General features: G+C 47.2%; 1 long non-coding RNA gene across 1 annotated transcript in view; it reads left to right on the forward strand.

Annotated features, from left to right (window-relative positions):
• The first annotated feature begins 5,275 nt into the window (after positions 1–5,275).
• Positions 5,276–25,162, forward strand: part of LOC138528999 (uncharacterized) — a 61,103-nt gene continuing 41,216 nt past the window's right edge. The window contains exon 1 of the long non-coding RNA XR_011284369.1: positions 5,276–5,861. This is a non-coding gene — a long non-coding RNA (uncharacterized lncRNA). The remainder of the gene's footprint in view (positions 5,862–25,162) is intronic.

Genomic DNA, 25,162 nt, shown 5'->3' on the forward strand with positions numbered 1-25,162 from the left:
TGCTTGCACAATGATGCTGCACACTACTGGTGGTGCATATAGTAGCTGTCCACCGGAGTGGTCAAGGGAACGGAAGCGTGACTTTAGCACTCCGAATGTGCGCTCCACTAAGGCTCTAGTTGCAATATGGGCTGCGTCGTATCTTACCTGGGGTGGTATGGTGGGGTTCCATATTGGCGTCATCATGTACCTGCTCAGAGGGCATGCACTGTCCCCTGGGGAGGTGAGAATGGTTGTCATTAGTTGGCTTTGTCTATTTGTCTGTGTCACACATACATGCATGTGCACAGGTTTTTATACTCACCAATGAGCCATGTGTTGCCATGGCTCCCAGTTTCCAGGTCCCGGTGTAAGGGTGACATTCTGAATATGAAACTATCAAGGGTGGACCCTGGATAGTTGACATATACAGAGGTGATGATTCCCTTGGCATCACATACAACCTGCACGTTGATGGAATGCAGTGCTTGCGATTCCGATAGATGTGCTATGTGGCCCTAGGTGGACTTAGGGCCACATGTGTGCAATCAATGGCACCAAGCACTTTGGGAGGTGTGCCACACCATAAAAGCCCTGGACCACGGCCAGCCTTTCTGCGGGTGTTCTGGGCATGTATATGTGCCTGCGGATTGAGGGGCGTGCAGTCATGATTACCAACACCTGGTGTAGGCAGCGTGACTGCGTAGGCTGTGAGACACCCCAACTATGGTCTGCTGAAATAAACCAGTGGCCAAAAAATGCAGTACATTGAGCACCTTTTCCATGGGGCTCAGTGCTTGGGAGCACAGGGTGGGTGATGTGAGGTCATCCTCCCACTCAGTGACTAGGTCTAGGATGATATGATGTGGAAACCTATACCTGCCATAGACCTGGTCATCAGGCATCCCAAAAAGGCTGGTCCTGGGTAAAAGAAATGCAGGGCCTGGTTATCCTCCTCCTCCTCCTGCGGTGTCCCACGATCACTGCTGCGAGGAATGGTACATTCATCATAGCTGTATATGCGCATTTGTGTTTGTGCGCGCATTTTATGCATTGTTTTAGGTGGACAGTGACGCTTACGCCTGCTTTCGCTTGGCGGACATGTTTCCGTATTAGTGTGTCTTTTCCCGCACGCAGGAGAGCCCTGTTCAATTCCATGAATACGTGTTGGTAGCAGGCGTGTGTGCGTTGCGAGTATTTTACTGTGGTACTTCCCACGTAACCCCACATTTATGCTTTTTCCCCATTTCACGTGTTCTGCCCCCTTTTTAGGTGTGTGCGCTGGACAGTGTGCCCCTTCACTGGGCGTCTTGCGCAAGGCGTTCGTAATGTCGTAGTGACGTGTTGGACCCGCGCGGATTCAACGCAGGTCTCAGGTAAGCCACGCGCAATGTGTTCCATGAATCGGAAAACGGGCGCTTGCGTGCATTTTGCACGCATGCGCCATGTTTTCGGCACAGATTTATTCCATGAATCGGGCCCATCGTCTCTATCTGATTTTCTACTTTACAAAATCTACAAAAGGCATTGGATTCAGGCAGCTGTTTCGTCTTTGTCAGTATCTCTCTGGTCGGTAATATATTGAGATGCAGTCTCAGAAAGGTGTCTCTCATAGCTTGCTCCGGACATTTTTGAAGATACCGTGGGAGTTGGTTCAATGGTCGAACATCAATTTCATGTGTTAGTGACAGTTTGTACTGTGTATTTTGTTGGATCGTTCGACTCCAGTCGTTCCTTTGTAGTCTTTGTTTCGCTTTCTGCAGTCGATTTATTAACATGTCCATGGTGATATCGTTACGTTCTAGTATTTTCAGACAGGGATCCTTCCACAAGTTCAGAGCTGTGGCTTTTATTGTTATTTCCTTTTCGCGCAGTCTGTCGATAGATGGTATCTGATCTTGTACAAGGGTCTTTCGATATAGAGCTAAGGATATTCAGATTTTCTCTGATTCCAACGATTGCAGTGCCAGTTCATGACATATCCGTGGAGCCGGATATGCTGGTGGCAAAGACAGGATCCTCCTCCATATTAGCCCTTCTAGACATATCCACATATCCTGCGGTGCGTTTAGCATAGTTTCTAAGCCATATGTTAGGATAACCATGATCTTCTGTCTGTAAAATGCTATCAGTGGCTTTAGAGAGTAGTCACCATACTTGTGGAGCAATATTAATCCTTGCCGAGTGAGGGATAAGGCTTTTTCTTTCAGGCTTTCTACCCATTGTTTTTCATGTTTGAGACTGGTTTATCGTTACGCCTAGATATTTCATTGTAGTTACCACTTCCAATTTTTTTCCTTCAAGGAATATTGTTAAACGCTTTTGCTTCTGGTTCTGATTATGGGCCAGAGTCATGACTCGAGTTTTGCTGACATTTATTTTTAAGTCGTTAGCATCGATGTATGAAGAGAAATCGTTTCTTCTTTTTTGGAGTCCCACTTGCATTTTATCAACGATTACCAAGTCATCGGCATACAGTACATGTGCGATTTGAGTATTGTTAAGTATTGGCGGATTGACAGAGATGTTCTTTTGAGTTTCCAAAATATTTAAAATGTAGAGGCTGAAGAGGCCTGCTGCGAGAAGGCAGAACTGCTTCAGACCATTGGCTGTTAGAATTTCTTTAGATAGATGTCCAGCTTGTGAAAGTCTTATCTTGACAGACGTGTTGGTATAAAGAGCTTTTGTAGGCTGAAGTATATTCGTAGGGCAATTTCAATTTTCAAGTTTCTTCCATAGCTTGCTTCTACTGATGGCATCGAGCCAATTTCAAAGTCGATGAATGCTGCATGGGTGACCGATCTGTCTTTAAATGCTTCTAGGTTTAGGAAAATGCTTCTAGGTTTAGGAGATTTAACAGTAATAGACTGATATTTGTTCCCACGTTTTTAACAAATCCCGTTTGTCTCGGATCAAACCTTCCCGCCGATTTTACCCATGTTACAAGTTTCTGTAAACACATATGCATTTGGCGCAATGTACCCCTGCCCACAGATGTGCACATGCCCCCCCTGAGGATGATGAAGGTGTGCCTGCGGATCGCACACATGCGCAACTGTACATTAAGATGCCAGGGTGGGTTGCATTACACATCAGGATCTGATAGAACTTTTTCTTATGCTGCCTGCCATTTACATGGGCAATGCTATCTTCACTGTTCATTGAACACAATAAATGCATGCACACAATGATTGATTTCCATTCAAGGTTGAAGGTGTGAATTTTCTTTTCATGATGTGAAGTGCCATTCTGGATATACATGTAGTGTACATCCCATCCCAACACCCACCCCAAATACATCCTGCCCACTCAATATCCACCAAAACACCCTACCCACTCGAAATTCCCATAAGCAGCCTACCCACACAAAATCCCCCCAAGCCCCCTACCCACTGAACAACCCGAGAAGTATGCTTCAGTGTCACCACTATGTCCATGCATTACTTCCGGGCACATTTGGCCTTGGGGTCTGACTCCTGGAGTCTTGTGCTGAGGAGGTGGATAGACCTTCGCCTTGGTGTGCGTTCTAGTGAGCCTGCTCTGTAATGTCAACTTCATGGCCTGTGTTAGGGCCTCTGTTGCGGCAGATGAGGCCTCTGTGTGCTCAGGCACTCTCTGACCAAGTGTCACAATGGCAGATGTTGCACGTCCTAGGACGTGTGCCATGTGGCGGGTGCTCACCTGTATGGTTTGCGGATTTCACGCATATCTGTGAGTTGCTCATCAGCCATTGTGTGTATGTCCACCTGCTGGCGCTTGATCTGGTCTAGCCGTGCCCTTATTGCGCGCAGGTTACCATCTGGCAGTGGTCACAGGCTGTGTGGCTGGACTGAATCCAGGTGTGGTATCTCCCTCCTTTTGTTCAAAGGACTCCATGGCCACTTCCTGTTCACCATTTGAGTCAGACTCCTCGGCAATCTCCACATGCAGCATTTGTCTGTGGCCAAGGCGCAGGGGGGTGCTGGTGCGTGCACAGGCTCTGTCCTGCTTCACATGTGCACTGTCGCTGTCAGACACCAGTGTGTGCAGGTGGCATAGGTGGTGGCTAGGTTGACACTGCCACAAGTGGTGGAGGCTGGGCTGACACTACCTGCGGTGGTGGTAGCTGGGGTGACAATGCCACAGGTGGGCGAGGCTGGGCTGACACTGCCACAGGTGGTGGAGGCTGTGCTGACACTACCTGGGGTGGTGGTGGCTGGGCTGACACTGCCACAGGTGGTGGAGGTGTTAGGCAGAATCACATGCAGTACCCTTTGGGTATGCCGCTCATTCTATCCCGTCTGCTGTTCATGAGAGGGCTGGAGCCCTGCTCTTCCAAGACTGCAGGAGCAGTCCCCTTCATAGCAGCCCTCCCCTGCATGACCCACGGTACGTGCTGTAAGGGTGCAACCCACAGCACAATCATTGCATGCATATTACCGTGTATATTAACCCTGGATGCCTGAGCCGCGAGCTGACTATTGAAATCAGCTGTTTTTCACCGAAGCGTGCATCACCTGCCTGACCACAAAATGGCCAGCGCAATGCGGGACGGAACCGAGGCTCCCCTCGGTTACTAGGCAACTGTGTGCCTTATCCAGCAACACCCGCCTCCGGTAGGCGGAAGCCCGTGCTTGCAGAAGAAGGCCTGAGGAATACGGCGTTCTTTCTGTTTGCTGTCTGCCGCTCATTCTATCCCATCTGCTGTTCGTGAGAGGGCTGGAGCCCTGCTCTTCCAAGACTGCAGGAGCAGTCCCCTTCATAGCAGCCCTCCCCTGTATGACCCACGGTACGTGGTGCAAGGGTGCAACCCACAGCACAATCATTGCGTGCATATTACTGTGCATATTACCCCTGGATCCCTGAGCTGCACGCTGACTTTTGAAATCAGCTGTTTTTCACCAAAGCGTGCATCACCTGCCTGACCACAAAATGCCCGGCGTGATGCGTGACGAAACTGAGGCTGCACTCGGTTACTAGGCAACTGTGTGCCTTATTCAGCAACACCCACCTCTGGTAGGCAAAAGCCGGTCCTTGCGGAAAAAGGCTTGAGGAATAAGGCGTTCTTCCTGTTCGCCGCCTGCCGCTCATTCTATCTCGTCTGCTGTTCGTGAGATTGTTGGAGCCCTGCTCTTCCAAGAATGCAGGAGCAATCCCCTTCATAGCAGCCCTCCCCTGTATGACCCACGGTACGTGGTGCAAGGGTGCAACCCACAGCACAATCATTGCGTGCATATTACCGTGTATATTACCCCTGGATGCCTGAGCTGCAAGCTGACTATTGAAATTGTGCTGTTTTTCACAGAAGCGCGCATCGCCTGCCTGACCACAAAGTGGCCGGCGAGATGCGGGAAGAAACCGAGGCTCCCCTCGGTTACTAGCCAACTGTGTGCCTTATCCAGCAACACCAGCTTCTGGTAGGCGGAAGTCGGTCCTTTGCGGAAGAAGGCCTGGGGAATAAGGCGTTCTTCCTGTTTGCCGTCTGCCGCTCATTCTAGCCCGTCTGCTGTTCGTGAGAGGGCTGGAGCCCTGCTCTTCCAAGACTGCAGGAGCAGTCCCCTTCATAGCAGCCCTCCCCTGCATGACCCACGGTACATGGTGCAACCCACAGCACAATCATTGCGTGCATATTACCGTGTATATTACCCCATGCTGCGAGCTGACTATTGAAATCAGCTGTTTTTCACTGAAGCGTGCATCACCTGCCTGACCACAAAATGGCCGGCGTGATGCGGGACGAAACCGAAGCTCCCCTCGGTTAGTAGGCAACTGTGTGCCTTATCCAGCAACACCCGCCTCCAGTAGGCGGAAGCCGGTCCTTGCAGAAGAAGGCCTGAGGAATAAGGCGTTCTTCCTGTTTGCCGTCTGTTCACCATTGTGCGCCTCTGAGCCGCCACATTAAGGTACTTACATCAGCCCCCACCCATTTACTGGGAAAAAAAACTACAGGCTACTCTGGCATACCTACACACTTTTTACCTTCCATTCGAGCTTGAAACTGGGACACTTGTCCATAAGAAATAGCCTATTGTACAATCTTGTCTACCTCTGCATTCTACTATGGCGGTGTAACGTTAGTATGCAATGCTGGTAAGCCTATGGGATATCCACATCCCAACGTATGCTACAACTATGCAATTGCCATTTACTTTACCTCAGTCACCAGCCTACTATTATCACCGCATATAATGACATCTACTATAATGCTAATGCGTTTACTATTGAAATGACGGTCGCTACAACCCCGGTATCGACAAGCTTGGAATACAGCTCTATTCTGGAATACACCTTATGCATGTTTAGCTCCTCTGCTAATCTCAAATGCTACATTTAATCTGTGACCAACTGCATGATGATTAATTGTACACTGCCACTCTATAAGACTGCGCCAGTGTTTAAAAATATTCCTATTGCCACCAGTTATTACTGGGCTATACCTAAGCAGTGCTTGCTCTACTTTACCATTATCTAAATGCGCATACCCTTCGGGCACAGCTATATGTTTTACATCCATAGAAATCCAGATGCTAATACATGATTGCACCTACTTGTCGGTGACCTTCTGGGCTGCCTCTCCTTAAGTGGGCCTAACTGGACACTCTTGCCGTATACATTGGCACCATTAGCAATCCTAGTTGTTCTAGCTATTCTTACCTGCAACATGCATCACACATTTTCTAGACATGTTAAGGCTTAGCACCTGATTGCGTTATTAATGTGTCCATCCTACTGAGCCTTGCCAATTGTTTACCTTTGTGTTGCCAATACTTTATTGTTATACTTGCCCTGCTGACTCTCTGCTTAATTTGCCTCAAGACATTATGTACCTCCCCTCGTCAATCCGAGTTTACCTGGCTACATTCATTAACCTAACAGTACTTCTTATTACGGTATGGTCTACTACCACCACCGCCTATATCACCATGTCCCCTAAATTGCCTCCAGTGAATGTAGAAATACCTACAGTGCTATCTATCACAAAAACCCCATGTAACACAGCACAGAAAAATCTTAGACTCCGTGCACGATTGCCTAAAATATTCGAACCCCTCAGTAAATATAATATCAATTTAGACCATACTCGCCCAAAAGCACATCACATAACGGTGACCACCCCACCACCCAATTTCAAGATTCACTCTAAAAGTAGTAAGACTACCACCAATTTACATGACCACCTAAACTTGCTCCAAATACCACACTCAGAACCTGACCTTAAAGGTGCCCTAATAAATGCTAGATCCCTAGTTGCCCATGCAACAGTAATAGCAGAGATTATCTTGGCAAATGACTACGATTTCATTGCCATCACAGAATCCTGGCTACATGATGCAGCAGGCCCTGCACTGACTCTAGCAGTCCCTGATAACTATATAACATCCTTAGAGCAGACAGACCAGAATCACATGGTGGAGGAATAGCGATCATCGCCAAAACAAATCTCTCTATGAGAAGAACCTCCACGCCCAATTTTAAATCTTGTGAGTCACTATCTATTAAACTACCTACCGCCAACTCCCAAACGTTAAATATCCATCTCCTTTATAGACCACCAGGCCCTATCGGCACCTTCAATGAAGACATTCCCACAATCTTTCGGAGAATTTAAAAAACTCTTCACAAACCTTACTGCTAGGAGATTTTAACCTAGGGTTTGATGATATTAATGACCACCAGGCTACTTCTGTAGCTAATATCCTGACAGAATTGGGCTTCACACAGAGAGTGAACACACCTACGCATATCAAAGGGTCGAACTCTCGATTGGATAGCCAACCACAATTGTAACCTCTCCATCTCATCCATCTCCCCACAAATATCGACTGAACACTACTTTATCTCCTTTACTCTAAATACTAAAAGACCTACTGCCCCAACACCACCTCCCGCCCTCTCTACATTACCCAGACACAAGAAAAATATTACAGTTGACAACCTTCTACCCCATATCCTACCTAATCTCAATTCTCTACCAGACCGCGCAGACCCAGGTCTATTATTGAAAGAATATAATAGTAAACCTAAAAATCATCTCAATACCTGGTTCACACCCCATCTAAAAAACCTAAGATTACAGAAAAGAAGATGTGAAATGGCTTGGAAACTACATCCCACAACAGAAAATAAAACTAATCTAATAAATATTTCAACTCAATACAAAAAGGACATCCTCATGGCTAAACAAGAATCCTAAAACAACAGAATCACACAAGCCAACTCCAGCATGAAGGAGCTCTTCACCATTCTAAAATAATTAGAAACTCCTATTATAGCACAGGATGATTCTATCAAAGGTAAAACCTGGTGCACGGACATCCAGCTCACACTAGTCAACAAAGTCACCAATCTCCAAAACAAAATAGCTCAAAAGAAAGCCTTATTATCAGCTCAGACGCCTAATAAAATACTGATGCCCAAGACTAAAGATTATACTCAATTTAGGTTCTCATTATACTCATTTACCAAGGTCTCAATTATTGAGGTAGAGAAAACGATTCTTGCGCTTAAACTATCTAATTGCAAAGGTGACCAATGCCCAGCTCAGTTGATCAAGGACGCTGCCAGAGATCTAGCTCCATTCATCACCAAACTCATCAATGCCTCCTTCACCACTGGCACCATCCCACGCAATCTAAATTAATCTTGGGTACTCCCAATTCTGAAAAAACAAACACTAGACCCCAACATACCCACCATCTACAGGCCTATCACCACTGTGCCATTTCTCTGAAAAATCCTAGATAAGGTAGCATACTCCCAAATTCAAAATTTCCTAGAGCTAACCTACTCCTAGGCTCATGCCAATCTGGTTTCCGGCCACAAAATGGCACAGAAACAGCATTTATTGATTTGAAGGCCCAAATAGACTCACTAAGAGATGAGGGGAAACTAGCACTTCTCCTCCTACTAGACCTCTCAGCTGCTTTTGACTTGGTGGACCACAAAGTCTTATGCAGCCACCTAGACTCAGCAGCCCACTTCTCAAAAGAAGCTATAGTCTGGATACAGTCTTTCCTCAGTGACAGGACTATGAGGGTCTTCTCCCCATCAGCTGCAGCAGACCCCATACCTATTACGTGTGGAGTACCCCAGGGATCATGTGTCTCGCCAACGCTCTATAACATCTTCACCAAGTCACTCTTTGATGATCTTGACCATCTGGGTATCACCTATACCAATTATGCAGACGATACCCAGATTCTCTTACCACTCACTGGGGATTATGAGGAGGATTTGGCTATGGTGAACAGAGTCTATAGCATCGTCCAGGCATGGATGGCCAATCATGGCTTGTGCCTAAACGATGACAAAACAGAGCTCATCATCCTGGGTACCGCATCTCACATTATCAAACTTAGCCCCAATTACTCATTGTTCATTATCGATGGGAACATTATCAATGTCGCCAGAGAAGTAAAAACCCTAGGTTTTTACTTAGACTCAACCTTATCATTTACCAAATAGGTAAACCCACTGGCTTCTTCTACAGAATACACATGCAAATTAATATGAGCTGGGAAACAATTCCTGTCAGTTGATAGTTGCATGATCCTATCCAGAGCTCTCATCCTATCAAAACTTGATTATTGTAATGCCCTTTACATAGGGGCCAATAAACAAACTATCAATAGAATACAGGTGCTCCAAAACAATGGGCTTAGAGCTGCCTTAAGCATTCCTAGAAGAGTACACATATCTGAAATAAGAAGGAAACATAAATGGTTATCCACCCAAGAAAAAATCCATCTCAAAACGGCTTCCCTCATCCACAAATGCTTAAACAAAAAAGCCCCTCGCTACCTAACAGATCGATTTGTCAGAAAATCTTCAATCAAGAATAGCCAACTCCAACTGTCTTCAAGTGCCACGCTTCAAACTATCCACCATTGGAGGCTCTAGCTTCCCAGTTAGGGCAGCACAACTGTGGAACTCACTAGCACATACACTCAGATCAGACCAAACCTTCATCAAATTCAGGCAGAATATAATCAAATGGCTCATAAGGAAAGAAAAGTAACTTATATCCTCCTATTGCATTTATATCGGCCCTGCTTGCATGTATCTCGACATCCTCTAATGTACTCTGGATAAAGTTATGTTAGTATGCTAATGTTTGCTAAATATGACGTGTTATCAACATATGTATGTCCTCACTACTTGCTCTGTTCCTCAACCTCTGTAACTCCGAGGAAAACAGTTTTATCTATGATCCGTGACCTCTGTAACTAAGCTGTACATATTCTTATCACCTGCGCCCTGATACCCTTGGGTCCGGCACGCATAACAAATAAATAAACAAACAAACGAACTACAAGCAATTAAGACTACAAGTGTCAGTACAATTTCACCTTTGGTACAAGCCTGTACTACACAGTTATGTGGTAGCAGTGGCTGAGCAGCCAGACTTATCTCAAGAGTTGAGTGAGCAGTAGAACAAGTTACACATAGGACCAACAAATACAGTGCTTCAAATATACACTTACTCAAGGTTTCTTGGTAAAAGAATATACATTTATTTACACAGTCAGTTTGAAAACATTACACTAGCAAGAGCAGCTCAATATCAGACACTAATACACTACAAATACACAACCAATAAGTTACTGAACGAGTTTAGCTACCCTGAAGTGGGAGCAAAATGGCACTTCAGATACTTTAAAAAGGGGTAAAAAGACAAGGTTATAAGAATAGACAGCCCAAATACTTTCATAGGTAGGGCAAAAGGTTTCAGTAAACTACAACCAGCAATTCAGTTCATAGGCCTGGGCCAAAGTCAATGGTTCCGAGACTTTGTATAGGCTAGCACAGTTCTGGTAGTAAACGGTTAAGTCTTTGCCACAGAGTTTAGAAGAATTTGGCTAGGCGAAAAGTTTGACGAATGTTTAGGGAAGTGTAACGCTCACCTGGCTCCCACGGAGGAGCTGGTCTGGTCTGGGTTGCTGTGGCCTCTTCAAGCGTGATGCGCAGAATTCAGACCACCGATTTGAACAGGACCCCCAAATCTTGCTTGTCTGGCCCGTAGGAATATCCTTCTGCAGATGAGAAAGGGGATTAACTGTCTGCTGAATAGTGTGCTTGCTCTCCCCTTTACCCCTTCGTTCTTCTCTGACTTCCTCCAAAACCCCCGGTTTAAGCTCACCTTATGGTTTGGAAGGATGAACTCTCCATCCTGCTTCTGGTGCAGGGGCGCGCGTTCGTCCAGTTACTTCACTGGTTTTCAGAATGGCGCTGGCACATCCACTTGACTTTTCTGAGCTATACGCCGTAAGTATGAAGATGCAAAAGTTCAAGTGTGAGCCTCCTTTTATGTTGTTTTTTCTGTCCTTTATTTCAGGTGCAGAACAAAGGCGATGCGTTGAGGGGTTAAATTGCCGGTGGTAAAATCAGGTGAGTTAGTGATGAGGGCGACCCCTCTAAATGTCTTTATAATTCCCCAGCAATGTCTTTTGTCCTTTCCCCATAGGGGCCGGGGTGCGGTACCTGCCAAAGATGCGGCGCCGACCCGAGATGTGCAATGGTTCACCAAGAAAAGCCGGTAAGTAATATGGCTGAAAATTCGGCTTTCCTCTTGTGTTCCCTTGCTCACCTTTTGTCTCTTCTTCTCTGCCCTAGGTGCAGAGATGTGGGGACCGGTGCTGAGAGCCGCGATGGAGCCGGGCGGCGTCTCGGGAACAGGTGAGTGGAGCACGGCACTGCAGCGAGCAACGCAGTGCTTTTAAATGGAAGTCTTCCTTCAGGAATGCTGGCGTGAAGATTCCGGGTGCAGGTAAGAAGGTTGAATAAGTTCTTGGTTTTTGCCTTTCTCTTCTCTTATTCCCTTACAGGTGTTCCAGGTTCGAGGCAGGCGTGGCTGGAGTCCAGGTGCAGGAGCAGACACGGTGAGCGTTCAGCTGCTGGGATGCAGAACAACGCGAAGCACGTGTGGCTGTCCGGGCGTGGCTTAAATAGCTTTGGAAGAAGTTCCAGGTGAGTATTCTTCCACAGCCCCACCCAGGTAACAAAATAGTTCCTTCAGAAAAATAGTCCCTCCTAAACCTCATTTGGCTTGGTTCTTCATGCAGCATGGTCTGCATCAGGAGAGTGTGCAGCATGGTCTGCTTCAGGTAAGTGCACCAAACACTTCCCCTTATGAGCCTGGCGCCAATGGCGCCAGGACAAAGTCCAAAGAGCCCCTATTAAGGGCCGCTGGGCTTTTACCCGGGGGCGTGATGCCTGCTCCCGGGGGTACTTGGCCTGGCCTGGTGCTTCGGGGGTAGGCATCATGACAGCACTCCCCCCCCAAGGCCCCTCCCAAGGTCGTTTCCCCAGGAGGTTTCGGTTTGTTTGGGAAATTCCGATGGAACCTTTTTACTAGCCGAGGTGCATGTACGTGGTCGCTGGGTTCCCAAGATCTTTCCTGAGGCCCGTACCGCTTCCAATCAATTAAATAGAAAAGTTTTGATTTTGAGATCTTAGAGTACAAAATGTTCTTCACCTCAAATTCAGGCTCCCCATCTATCTGGATTGGTTCTGGTGGCTTTATTAATCTGGCTCCTGGTTGCACTGGTTTCAAAAGCGACACATGAAAAACGGGGTGAATCCGCATGTTAGCTGGTAGATCTAGCTTGACTGCCACTGGGTTAATTATAGCTTTGATCGAGTAAGGGCCTAAATACCTTGGATTAAAAGTCAGAGGTCCCTTGAGGGATAAGTGTTTGGTAGCCAACCATACTTGATCCCCTATTTGGTATGGAGGCGCCTCCTTTCGATGCAGATCCGCATTCTTTTTGTATTTCCCTTTCGCATGTTGTAAGTGTGCAGTAGCATCCTTGAAGGCTTGAGTAATCGTAGAATGCAGATGGTCCACTGCGGGCATTTCGAGGCTCAAAGGTGAGTCCAAGTCTGAAGTACGAGGGTGATGTCCATATAGGGTATAAAAGGGGCTCTGACCAGTTCCAGAGTGTATCGAGTTATTGTATGCATATTCAGCCACCCATAAAATATCCTTCCAATTACCCTCCGATTGGTGCAACATACATCGTAGATATTGTTCAAGGGTCTGGTTCGTTCTCTCCGTCTGACCATCGGTCTGTGGGTGGTGGCTGGTTGAGAGTCTTACGTCGATTTGTGCCAGTTGACAACACTTTTTCCAAAAATGAGAAATAAACTGGCTTCCCCCATCGGAGATTAGGATGGACGGGAATCCATGCAGACGGATGATATTTTCGAGGAATTCCTTGGCAAGAACAAAAGCTGAAGGTAACCCTTTCAACGGAATAAAATGGGCCATCTTGGAAAATAAATCCACCACAACCAGGATAGTATTGTATCCTTTACAAGAGGGCAGGTCCGTGATAAAATCTAGTGACAAGGTGTGCCAAGGTGCTAGTGGAATGTCTAAGGGTTGAAGAAGACCGGCGGGTTTTGTTTTTTGACCTTTGTTTTGGGCGCAAACTCCACAGGACATCACAAAAGATTTAATATCCTTTCGCCAGGACGGCCACCAGAATTGTCGTTTAATTTTTTCCTCTGTTTTGGCAATGCCAGGATGTCCTTCCATCAGAGTATCGTGATGACGGGAAATAACCAGTTCTTGCAATTCCTTTTCTGGCAAAAATAAATGTCCTTGGAAGTAAGGTAAGCCATCGTTGATTGAAAAGGCAGACCCCCTTTTGATCCAATCCTGCAGGGCTGAAGAGTCCAGGAATAGTTTTACCCGTGCTTGAATGTCTTCAAGGGTTTGTAAAGTGGTTATCCCCAAGATTCTTTGTTTGGGAATTATCGGCACAGGTTCTGAGTTTGTGTCCATTTCTCCCATTCCAATTCGAGATAGCGCGTCCGCTTTGCCATTCTTACAGCCGGGACGGTAGGTGATTACAAAATCGAACTCCGCAAAGAATAAAGCCCATCGGAGCTGTCGTGAAGACTGAGCCTTGGCAGTTTTTAAATATTGTAAATTTCGGTGATCAGTGATCACGGTGATGGTATGCCTGGCGCCAAGAAGATAATGCCGTCAAGCCTTAAAGGCGGACTTAATGGCTAATAATTCCTTATCGGTGATTGCATAATTTATCTCCGGCGGCGAGAACTTTCTGGACCAAAATGCTACGGGGTGCAATTGGTTGGTTTTGGGGTCTCCCTGAGACAGGACAGCTCCCATGGCTAAGCTGGATGCGTCGGTTTTGACTATATATGGGAGATCAGGACGCGGGTGTTTCAAAATAGGTGCGGACGTAAATTTAGCTTTTAATTCCTGAAAGGCCTGTTCAGCTTCCTCGGTCCATTCAAAATGTTTATTCTTCCGCAAGAGTGCAGTGATGGCTTGCACCACCCGTGAAAATTCCGGGATAAACCTGCGATAAAAATTGGCAAAACCAAGCATGCTTTGGACACCTTTCACCGATCTAGTTGATGGCCATTTGAGGATGGCATCCACTTTCCGTGAGTCCATTCGGACCCCTTTAGGTGTCAGGATGAATCCAAGAAACTCAACCTCGGTGGTATGGAAAACGCATTTTTCCAGCTTTGCAAACAGTTTGTGCTGCCGCAATTTCTCAAGGACGGCCCTGACATGTTTTCTTTGATCAGATTCCGAAGAGGAGTACACCAGAATGTCATGGATATACACAACAACACAGACATCGATGAGTTCCCGAAGGACATCATTCATGAAGAATTGGAAGGCAGCAGGCGCGTTGCACAACCCGAAAGGCATCACCTGGTATTCGAATAGTCCATATTTTGTACGGAAGGCCGTTTTCCATTCGTCGCCTTCTTTTACTCGTACCAGATGATAAGCCCCCCGGAGATCTAACTTGGTGTATATGCAAGCGTCCTTCACCTGGTCAAGGAGTTCAGGGATCAAAGGCAGAGGGTAACGATTTTTAACAGTTATCTGGTTCAATGCGCGGTAATCGATACAAGTTCTAAGGTCGCCTTCTTTTTTTGGCACGAAGAACAAAGCCGAGGATGCCAGAGACTTTGACGGGCGAATAAAACCATTGGCTAGGTATTGATCTAAATATTGTCTCAAATGCAGATTCTCTGGCTCAGTAAGGGCATAAATCCTGCTACAAGGGGGTTGTGCACCGGGCACCAGATCGATTTGGCAATCGTACGATCTGTGAGGAGGTAACGTGTTGGCCTGTTCCTTTTGGAAGACGTCCTGAAAGTCTTGGTATTCCGGAGGTAGTTGCATGGAGACAGAGGTTACTGATGCTAGACTGATCTTCAGATTTTCTGGGTAGCAGGTTCGTGCACACTCCGGAAAGGTTATTCTCTTCGCTCGCCAATCAATTCGAGGATTATGTGTCTCTAAACAAGGGATTCCGAGAATAACCTGAAACTGTGGAGCCTTGATTACATCAAACACAACTGCCTCCCGATGGCCGTCCGGACCTACAAGTGTCACCTCAGCTGTGGAATGTGTTACCGGTCCCGAGGCAATTTCAGTTCCATCAACTGTGGTGATGACATCTTTGCTGGTTTTAGGAGGCAGGGGAAGATTAATCCTGGCGACCAATTCACGATCCACGTAGTTTCCTATAGCCCCACTATCGATGTATGCCTTTATTGCATGCAACCGCTTAGGCTGTTCCGGATCTATGAGGACCATTGGCACAGTGAAATGCGAGGTCTGAGAGTTCGTTTTCAAGCTCGGCAAGCAGACCCCTACGCTTGTCGGGCAGGGTCGTTTCCCGATACAGAGGTTTCATGTATTTTATCAGCGGCTCCTACCACCTGCCTGGGCTGCCTTGCCGGGCAATCTCGTAGAAAGTGTCCAGAGGATCCACAATAAAGACATACGTGCATCTGCCGTCTTCTTTCACGTTCCTTTTGCGTTAAAGGTCCTTTAACTCCTCCGATTTGCATTGGCTCAGAGGCTTCAGCCCCCTTGAGGTTAGCGTGGGTCTTGACTAACACCCGGGTCTCAAACTTGGACCGATCTGCTTTTCTGTTTTGCAGTCTGTGATCCAATTGGACCACTAAGTCTATATATTCCGAGCATTCTTGGGGTGGATTTACAACCTGGGCCAGGACATCTTTAAGTTCTCCGCGTAGACCTCGATAAAATAACGTGATTCTTTTATCCTCTGGCCACCCAGTTTCCACAATTAGTGTATTAAAGGTTGCAATGTAGGAAAGGAGGTCTTGATTGCCCTGTCGCAGAGATAGAAGTTCGCCATCTAGAGCCTGCCCCTGGGAGTGACGAGCAAATAACCTTTCCATGCTTGCTTGAAATCCTTGAAAATCATGAAGAATCGGGTCATCTTGAGTTACCAGTGGAACTGACCAATCGGCAGCACTGCCGCTGAGATATGACAATACAAAGGCTACCTTGGTCTGGTCATTAGGGAAGTCCCCAGGTCTGCACAGGAAATGCAAATGACACTGATTCATGAATACGGCGAATCGTTTGGGGTCCCCAGCAAAGCGTTCGGGTGGGGCCAGCGGCATGTTTCCAGGTAGATTAATCTGCACCGGGTTACTGGAAAGCACAGCAGCAGGGTTCCCTCCGGAACCGGGTAAAGGAGTTTTTCCAGCTTGACCTTGCAAAAGCTGTCTAGCCAGGTCATCAGCTCTTTCCTTTGTTACAATCACTTCCCTCCTGAGAGCATTAGTCTCTTGACGAGCGGCGTGTACTTCGGCCCGTAATTCCCCCAGTAGTTGGGCCAACTGGTCAGTCTCGGATGTTTCCATAGCGCCTGGGTGGGAATTTGTAGGAGGGCTTCGCGTTCTGTAACACTCACCTGGCTCCCACGGAGGAGCTGGTCTGCTCTGGGTTGCTGTGGCCTCTTCAAGCGTGATGCGCAGAATTCGGACCACCTATTTGAACAGGACCCCCAAATCTTGCTTGTCTGGCCCGCAGGAATATCCTTCTGCAGATGAGAAAGGGTATTAACTGTCTGCTGAATAGTGTGCTTGCTCCCCCCTTTCCCCTTTCGTTCTTCTCTGACTTCCTCCAAAACCCCTGGTTTAAGCTCACCTTATGGTTTGGAAGGATGAACTCTCCATCCTGCTTCTGGTGCAGGGGCGCGCGTTCGTCCAGTTACTTCACTGGTTTTCAGAATGGCGCTGGCACATCCACTTGACTTTTCTGAGCGATACGCCGTAATTATGAAGATGCAAAAGTTCAAGTGTGAGCCTCCATTTATGTTGTTTTTTCTGTCCTTTATTTCAGGTGCAGAACAAAGGCGATGCGTTGAGGGGTTAAATTGCCGGTGGTAAAATCAGGTGAGTTAGTGATGAGGGCGACCCCTCTAAATGTCTTTATAATTCCCCAGTAATGTCTTTTGTCCTTTCCCCATAGGGGCCGGGGTGCGGTACCTGCCAAAGATGCGGCGCCGACCCGAGATGTGGAATGGTTCACCAAGAAAAGCCGGTAAGTAATATGGCTGAAAATTCGGCTTTCCTCTTGTGTTCCCTTGCTCACCTTTTGTCTCTTCTTCTCTCCCCTAGGTGCAGAGATGTGGCGACCGGTGCTGAGAGCCGCGATGGTGCCGGGCGGCGTCTCGGGAACAGGTGAGTGGAGCGCGGCGCTGCAGCGAGCAACGCGGTGCTTTTAAATGGAAGTCTTCCTTCAGGAATGCTGGCGTGAAGATTCCGGATGCAGGTAAGAAGGTTGAATAAGTTCTTGGTTTTCGCCTTTCTCTTCTCTTATTCCCTTACAGGTGTTCCAGGTTTGAGGCTGGCGTGGCTGGAGTCCAGGTGCAGGAGCAGACACGGTGAACGTTCAGTTGCTGGGATGCAGAACAACGCGAAGCACGTGTGGCTGTCTGGGCGTGGCTTAAATAGCTTTGGAAGAAGTTCCAGGTGAGTATTCTTCCACAGCCCCACCCAAGTAACAAAATAGTTCCTTCAGAAAAATAGTCCCTCCTAAGCCTCATTTGGCTTGGTTCTTCATGCAGCATGGTCTGCATCAGGTGAGTGTGCAGCATGGTCTGCTTCAGGTAAGTGCACCAAACACTTCTCCTTATGAGCCTGGCGCCTAGGGCGCCAGGACTGATGTCCAACATGAGCCTGGCGCCAACGGCGCCAGGACAGAGTCCAAAGAGCCCCTATTAAGGGCCGCTGGGCTTTTACCCGGGGGCGTGATGCCTGCTCCCGGGGGTAATGGGCCTGGCCTGGTGCTCCGGGGGTAGGCATCATGACAGGAAGGACAAGCCTTCGCGATGGCCGAAAAGATTTCCGGACTGCATTTGCACAGTACCTTTGTATGGAAGAAGAGCTGTAGCTGAGGCAGTTGTTCCTGGCAGTTTGAGCAGATTTCGCTGTTCCTGAGCTTCAGTCGTGGGGACAAGAAGGAGGACGTCCGGAGGTTTCTACACTGCCCAGGGATGAGGCCACAAGCTTAGCAAAATGTCGGTTTAAGGTGTGAGTGCCTTAAAGTCCACAAACTGGTATCCGTCCCACTGGCTATCTGGTTTTCTACAGCACTCTGCAGAAAATTCGACCAGGAGGGGACGGTGTCCAGCGGCTTACGAGTTGGTTGTTCCCACCAAACTCAGGGGAAGAAGTTAACCTTGAAGGGCTTCTCTGTCGATGAAGTTTCAGGCAATTCGGAACTGCAGCAGGGCTTCACCGGTTGTCCAGGAGTTGCAGCAGTCCTCTTCCTTCAGCTCGTCTTCGGTTCTTTCTTTCCAGTGGTTGACTCTGCTTTCCAAGTCCCAGAGACCTGCTTTTAAACAGTTTCCCCCATTCATTCCAGCCTGGCTGTCATTCACACAGCAGGGTGGCTGTCCTTGCCGGACAGCAAGCCAGCCAATCACATCAGAGTGCATTCAGGTCTCCTAGGAGACTAAGCACAGGGAGTTTCGGGCACCTCCCTCACATCCTGTCCACCCCAGACTCTCAGGCCCCAGAGGAGGGCTTCAGCACTGAAGCCCAACAAAGGCCATCGAATAAAGGGACCAAACCTGGTTTGGCGCGCAGAGACAAACACAAGAAGGACCTTTCCTAAAAGAAATGACAAAAAAAGATTACTGGAGTCTGTTTTAACAGATAGGTCTTGGGTGCCATATTGAAAAACATGGCTGACCCGATTTTTAGCTACTGTTGTTCGCGGTCGGGAAAAATCATGGTAGTTTGATCTCAACCACTGCCACCAGCCATTTAAAGTAGAAAAGGGTAACATTTGACTGTTACATGAGTGTTTTGACTCAGGGGATGCTAGGCAACCCCTCCAGCACTCTATAGGAAGATAGTGTGTGCTGGGTCTGTAAATTTAAAGAGATTAGTAAAGTCAATTTAACTTTACATGCTCTGGGAGACAGTAGTCAGTCCCAGAGAAGGTATTTAAACCTTGGGAAGTCTGAAAGACATCCCTGTGCCACTGCACTGAAGGTGCTGTGTGGCACACAGAAAAAGATGATGCCTATGGAGTTTTTTAAAACTCCATAACCAAAGAACACAAAAGTAAAACACATTGAAAATGAAAAGTTCAAAGTCCCAAAATATAGCAAAAGAGCTGGAGGGCTCTAAGGTAGAGGGAATTAAGCACCTGGGTGAGAATTCTCCCTACAGGAGGCTGTGCTGACACTGCCTGGGGTGGTGGTGGCTGGGTACCTGCAGCTGTTCCCACTGGTGGCTGTGCTGGTCTCGCTGCACTGCCATGCTGCATTCTGTGGCCTGCAATGTATCTGGCCAATGTAGGTCTGGTGCCTATCCTGGTGGGTGCATGCGATGGTCCTGACTCGTCGCTGTCCATGAAGTGGGTTCCTGTTGGGGAGACGAGATGTGCTGTCAGCTCTTTGCCACACATGTCTACAGTCATGCATTCTACACATTCCATGAAGTGTGGGCCATAGAGTTATTGGCGACATGTGTCTCACGTGGGTTGTGTTGCTTAGGTGTATGACCTTGCAGGGGTGGGGTTCATGGAAGGGGGTTGGGAGGTACATGCAGGATGTGTGCAATGTGCATGCCTTTGCGTGTGTCGGCCTGGTACAGCCATCAAAGGGTGGACAGTGCGTTGCATGCCATGGGTCAGACCACTTTGCTTGCCCATTGCTCTGCGCCCTGATGGTGGAGACATGCAAGGGGGGTGGAGCTGCACATGTGCATGCACTTGTACTTACAGTTTCTCCTTGTGTCCCTGCTCCAGCCTCAGCGTCTCCAATGCCCTCAATCCTCTCCATGTGCAGGATGCTGCTCAGACGCTCCTCCCACGGCATGAGTTGTAGGGGATCCACGGTGCCTCGCCTGTGGCTGCGCACTCCCTCCTGTGCTTTGCAATTGCTGAGCTGACCTTGGACTTGAGGTCGTCCCACCTCTTGCAGCAATCCTTTCTTGTTCGGGGGACGGTCCCGATAGCTGTGATGTTGGCCACCACTTCACCCAATATGCCGCTCTTCCTCTGGCAGCTTGTCTTGCACTGCCTTGCTCCAAACAGCTCCTCAGCATACTACAGCACAGTATCCACTAGGGCTATCAATTCTGCATCTGCAAACATTGGTGTCGGTCCTTGCCTGGGTTGCTGTGCTCCTGTGACATGTTTTTGTGGTGTTTCAGGCCTGGATGGCTGTGGATTGCAGTGGGCTGAGGTGGATTATGGTTTTTGTAATGGCTGGTGGCCTACTTCCGGTTTCCGGTGCATTTTGGGTTCCAGCACCGGTATTACCGCCATTCCGCTGTTAGTGCCTTTTTTCGGGCAGATCCGATAAGGATGCCATTTCTTGGCTGCTAATGCCAGATGTTTTCTCCGTTTATCCCTTGATACTGGCAATCCGGTATTGCTGCTTCCGGCATGGGTTTGTGCGTGCGCCCGTCTAATCGTAGTTTGGCGGGATTTCTGCTGCACGCCCAACCAGAGATTCTAATACCGGATTGCTGGTATTAACTGATTTTTTACCTGATTACTCTGAATGAGGCCCATTGTCTCCTCTTTAGGCTGGATTCAGGAGAGGAATGTGTACACCAGATCAGATCCATCACTTACTGCTAAGACTGTATATATTTTGTCTGTTCAATGATACCAATTTATAGAGTTTATTGATTTACAAACTGAATTTGATACTGTAATGTATGCAGAACTTTGGGGAAGACTTGGACAGTTAAAGATTCCACCTGCTCTTGTCTCACCTACTAGGTCGTTATACAGTAATGATTTAGCATTTGTGCAAGGCGTGCCCATCCAGTTGCCGAGGCCCACTTTTAATGAAGAGGTTGGGGTGCGCCAGGCCTGTGTTCTGGCTCCTTTACCCTTCTCATTTATCATTAACAATATTGTGGATAGCATCTCAGAATAAGAGGCCGGTGCCCCAAGTTTAGGTGGGAAGAAAATTGCCACTCTATTTTATACGGATGACGCAATTTTACTATCAATAACCCCAGCAGGTTTGGAAAAATAATTATCCCTTTTTAACAACATAGCTAAGGAGGAAGATCTTAAAGTAAATATTGCTGTCACCCACCGAATTACAGAATCGATCGCATCTTGGGCTCAACCCTCGTTGCCTTGGAGCCCAGGCACATTCTCTGCTAAAGGGTGCTTACAATTCATGAGTCCTGCATTAGCAAGGTGTGCATTAGCGAGGGTGGTCTTTCTAGAAGCTCTTTGTTGAACATGTTATGTTATGTTATGTTAAAGGATATTTATACCGTGCACTGTCACCACCGGAGTGGGCCCCTGGTGCTTTGGCGGATCTCTGAAAAGCAAGAGGGTAGGGTGAGTTAGTAGGGCTGAGCGGGAGAAAGAGCAAGAGAGCTCTGATGTGCTGCTGGCAGCTTCTGTTCGGTTTACACCGTTCTCTGAGCTTAGGTGCGTTTTTCGGTTGGTAGCCTTTGTGTGCTGTTATGCGAGGCTATGTGTGGTTTGTTTTGTTGCGTTAGAGACCCATCTAAATAGACACGAGGAGGGCGTTCACACTGTTGCTTAAAATGGGACTAGGCATGGCCACTTAATGCATTGACCCACAAATAGAATAGGGAGCCTAATGTTGCTACTGGACATTACCGGAGGAAACGTTAGCACACTTCATTTCTTTTGTTTTTTGTACAAATTATTAAGATCACACTGGTTGAAATGCCCGTTGAGAGCAAAAGGCATCAGGAATTTATTGGAGGCACCAATACTTTGTAAATCATTGACTGATTCAGGTAATGAAACCTCTGTTGCTCAACATAGGCCAGTTACCTGGAAGTAAATATTAAGTTGCATGCATGTATGCAAAAACAAATGTGGTTCTAGAACGTGATCACTTCTTTTGCAAAACAACCTGAACTGTATGTTGTACCGTGATTGCCTGTGTGCCCTTCAGGGCAGGGTCCTGACACGCGGACGCAGCGTTTCATTGTAAAATGTCTGCGAGGCAGAATTTAAAATTCCAGAATAAACTCATAAATACACATCAAAACACTAATAGAATGTTAAGAAAATAGTAGTCAAATTAAATTCAGATATGAAGTGCAAAGCACATATTACAAAGAGACAAGTTCTGATGCAGCATCATGAATAGGCATAATACATGGAACTGTGCCTGGGTTGTATTCAGAGAACACTAAAACAGGTATTCTTAGGGCTGTCGTTTTTAGACCAAGGATAATAGGTTGATTTGTAGGGTGTTGGGAAAAGGTTATTTTCCTTTCCCTACGGGAGCAGAGGGGGGGGGGCAGAGACATGGTGATAGACCATTAGGGTATTCGGTCACATGGGGTCTTCCGCATGGGAAAATGGGGGATACCATGTATCATACATTGAAGTTTTTCCAGAACGTTTTTCCAGATTTCACAAAGATGTCTCATAAGGGGTCTCGTCTTCTCCCCCTCCAGATATGGGTAATCATATGTCCTCTCCAGGTATGTCTCTGAATATTCTCTGTCCTTCGGGGCCAATGCAATTTAAAGAGCTGCCTTCTTTTGATCATCTGCATATGATGCACCAACCACAGCTCTGAGGTATATTTTGGAGGAATACACCCACAAATCCCACATAATGTGTGGCTCTCCAGTGCATGCCAGCAAACATGGGGGTTGCATTAGTGGAATGCATGGCAACTTGCCATTCATTATTGTGTATTTGTTGTTTTGAGGAGAAGCGGCTTGGTTTACCTGCTTTGCAGATCTTGCCATCCCTTATCTACATGCACTTAATTGTTAATTTCTTGTCAGCTCTGGTATGTAAAATGTTTTCCTTTATAGCTGCTGGCTTGTACAGCAGACTTGCATGTTATGCAAAAGGTGCTTTCCTCTAGCGCTACTAGCACATGTAGCCACATGCATGTTGTGAGGTCCCTTTAACCCGGCACGCACAATGTGTCACATGCTCGGGAATGTCGAACGATTTATGCAGGGTCCTCCTTCCCCCCTTTTTACGTGAATAGTTGGCTGGGACTATTTTTTATTTTATTTTTATTTTTCTACGCTGCGTTCAGGTTTTTGTTTTTTTCTTCACTGCTTACGAGTGGCGCATGTTAGGGAGAATTCTCATTCTATGGCTAATTTCCCTATAGAGTCCCACAGTAGCTTTGCTGGATTTGAAGGGTTTGTTTCTTTTTCCTGCTAAGAGTGAGACTCTTTTTCTCACTCTTAGGCATTTTTGCTATGTGTGTTCTAGGCTATTATGGATTTTCTCACCCCCATTGGAACCATCTTTATTCACATGTGTTAGACAGCACCCTCCGTGCAGTGATACAGGGGTGTCGTAGCGACCCCCAAACATAGACTCCATACCCTAGGGCTGACTACTGTCTCCCAGGACATGTAAAGTCCGAATTGACTTTACTAGTCAATTTTTATGAACTAAACCCGTACAACCCATCTTACTATGGAAGTACTGGAAAGGGTTAATAGTTTTTCCCTTATGTTAATTTTCGAGGGGGTACCGTACAGTCCCTCGCTCAAAAAGTTCTGGCTGGTGGCAGTGGTTACTACCATAAATATTCGACCGTGAATATTTTTCTATGGGATTTTCCCATTGTTCAAGGCTACCACATTTTCTGACAGCCTCTAACATACCTCTGGTGCATTTGAATATTTACTCTGCTCCGGTAGGTTTTATTTGCCAGATGTTTAATATAACTTCTTTCTCATGTCTTTCTCTAAACTCCTAACCCAGGTCGGGGATCCTTTGTTCGTTCGTTTGGCGGGCTTCTGCTTAGAAGCCCTCCTTTCGGCGCCACTGAGCCTGGGGTGGGTCCATTGTGTGGGAGGGGGAGTAGGACCCCTGGACAGGGTTGCCTCCTCAACCCATGTCGCACTCTATCCTGATAGGCTGAGGGTCTCCCGCCTAGATGACCACTCCACTGTGTGAGCAACAGCTAGGCTGTATGAATGGGGATCTTTTTGCATAAAAGTAGGGACCTGAGGACTGGAAGAGCAAGACGTTCCCACTGGAACTAAGAAGCCGAAGAGGAGAGAAGCCAAAGACATCTGCAACGACTGAACCACCGGTGAAGCCCTGCTGCAGCGTCTCACCACTTTTCTCCACACGACGAGAAAAGATCTTCATCTGCAAGAGCATTCTTCCCTTGAGCTGGTGGGGCCAACCAGTTTGCCAATCGCCTTCCCTGACCTGCCTTGGTCGAATCTCCCGTACCCTGTACTCAGAGGCCGGATAGCCAGGCACCAGTCCACCCGGACCGCGATTTAAACGAGCGTATCTTTTATTCGTCGGGCAGCACTGCCGCTGGTTTCATCCCTGGGTAGTGCAGTCACTCGAACCTTCCTCCACGACGAGAGCCTCTCTTCTTCTACTGGATCCCCCGAACTGCAGGAACTACCAGGAACAACCGCCACCGCAGGAGCCACTTCTTCATTTTAAAAGTACATTGTTCTGCCAGACCGCCCTTTCTTCGCGGTAGCGCTAAAGGTGTTTTAAATCTTTTACCTACCTGTTGGGTTGGCCGACCCTCTCTCTTAACATTGTCTTTCACTGTCTGCATCCACCTTTTCAAAATCGTTAACCAAAGATTTGACTGCAGCTACAAGAACATTTTGCTCCTGGGCCCTTGCCCTGTACCACTGACTCTGGCACAGGCTTACTGACTCAGGCTACATTTGTTAGACCTGCCTTCTTTAGATTGATTCTCAACTAGACTTGTGTTGATGCACCTACGACTTATAACTACCCTTTTCTTCCCCTTTCTAAACCTTGTGAAATGTCATTTTTCTCAGTTTTCATTTAAGTATTGCCTATACTGATGCACTGTCTTGCTTAATCTGGTTCACAAACTTATGGGAAGTGTTGCAGGGTGTGTAAGAAACTATTTCTATATAACTTATGCTT

Source organism: Ambystoma mexicanum, chromosome 1q (genome assembly GCF_040938575.1).
Source record: "Ambystoma mexicanum isolate Mex_15411 chromosome 1q, UKY_AmexF1_1, whole genome shotgun sequence".
Lineage (NCBI taxonomy): Eukaryota > Metazoa > Chordata > Amphibia > Caudata > Ambystomatidae > Ambystoma > Ambystoma mexicanum.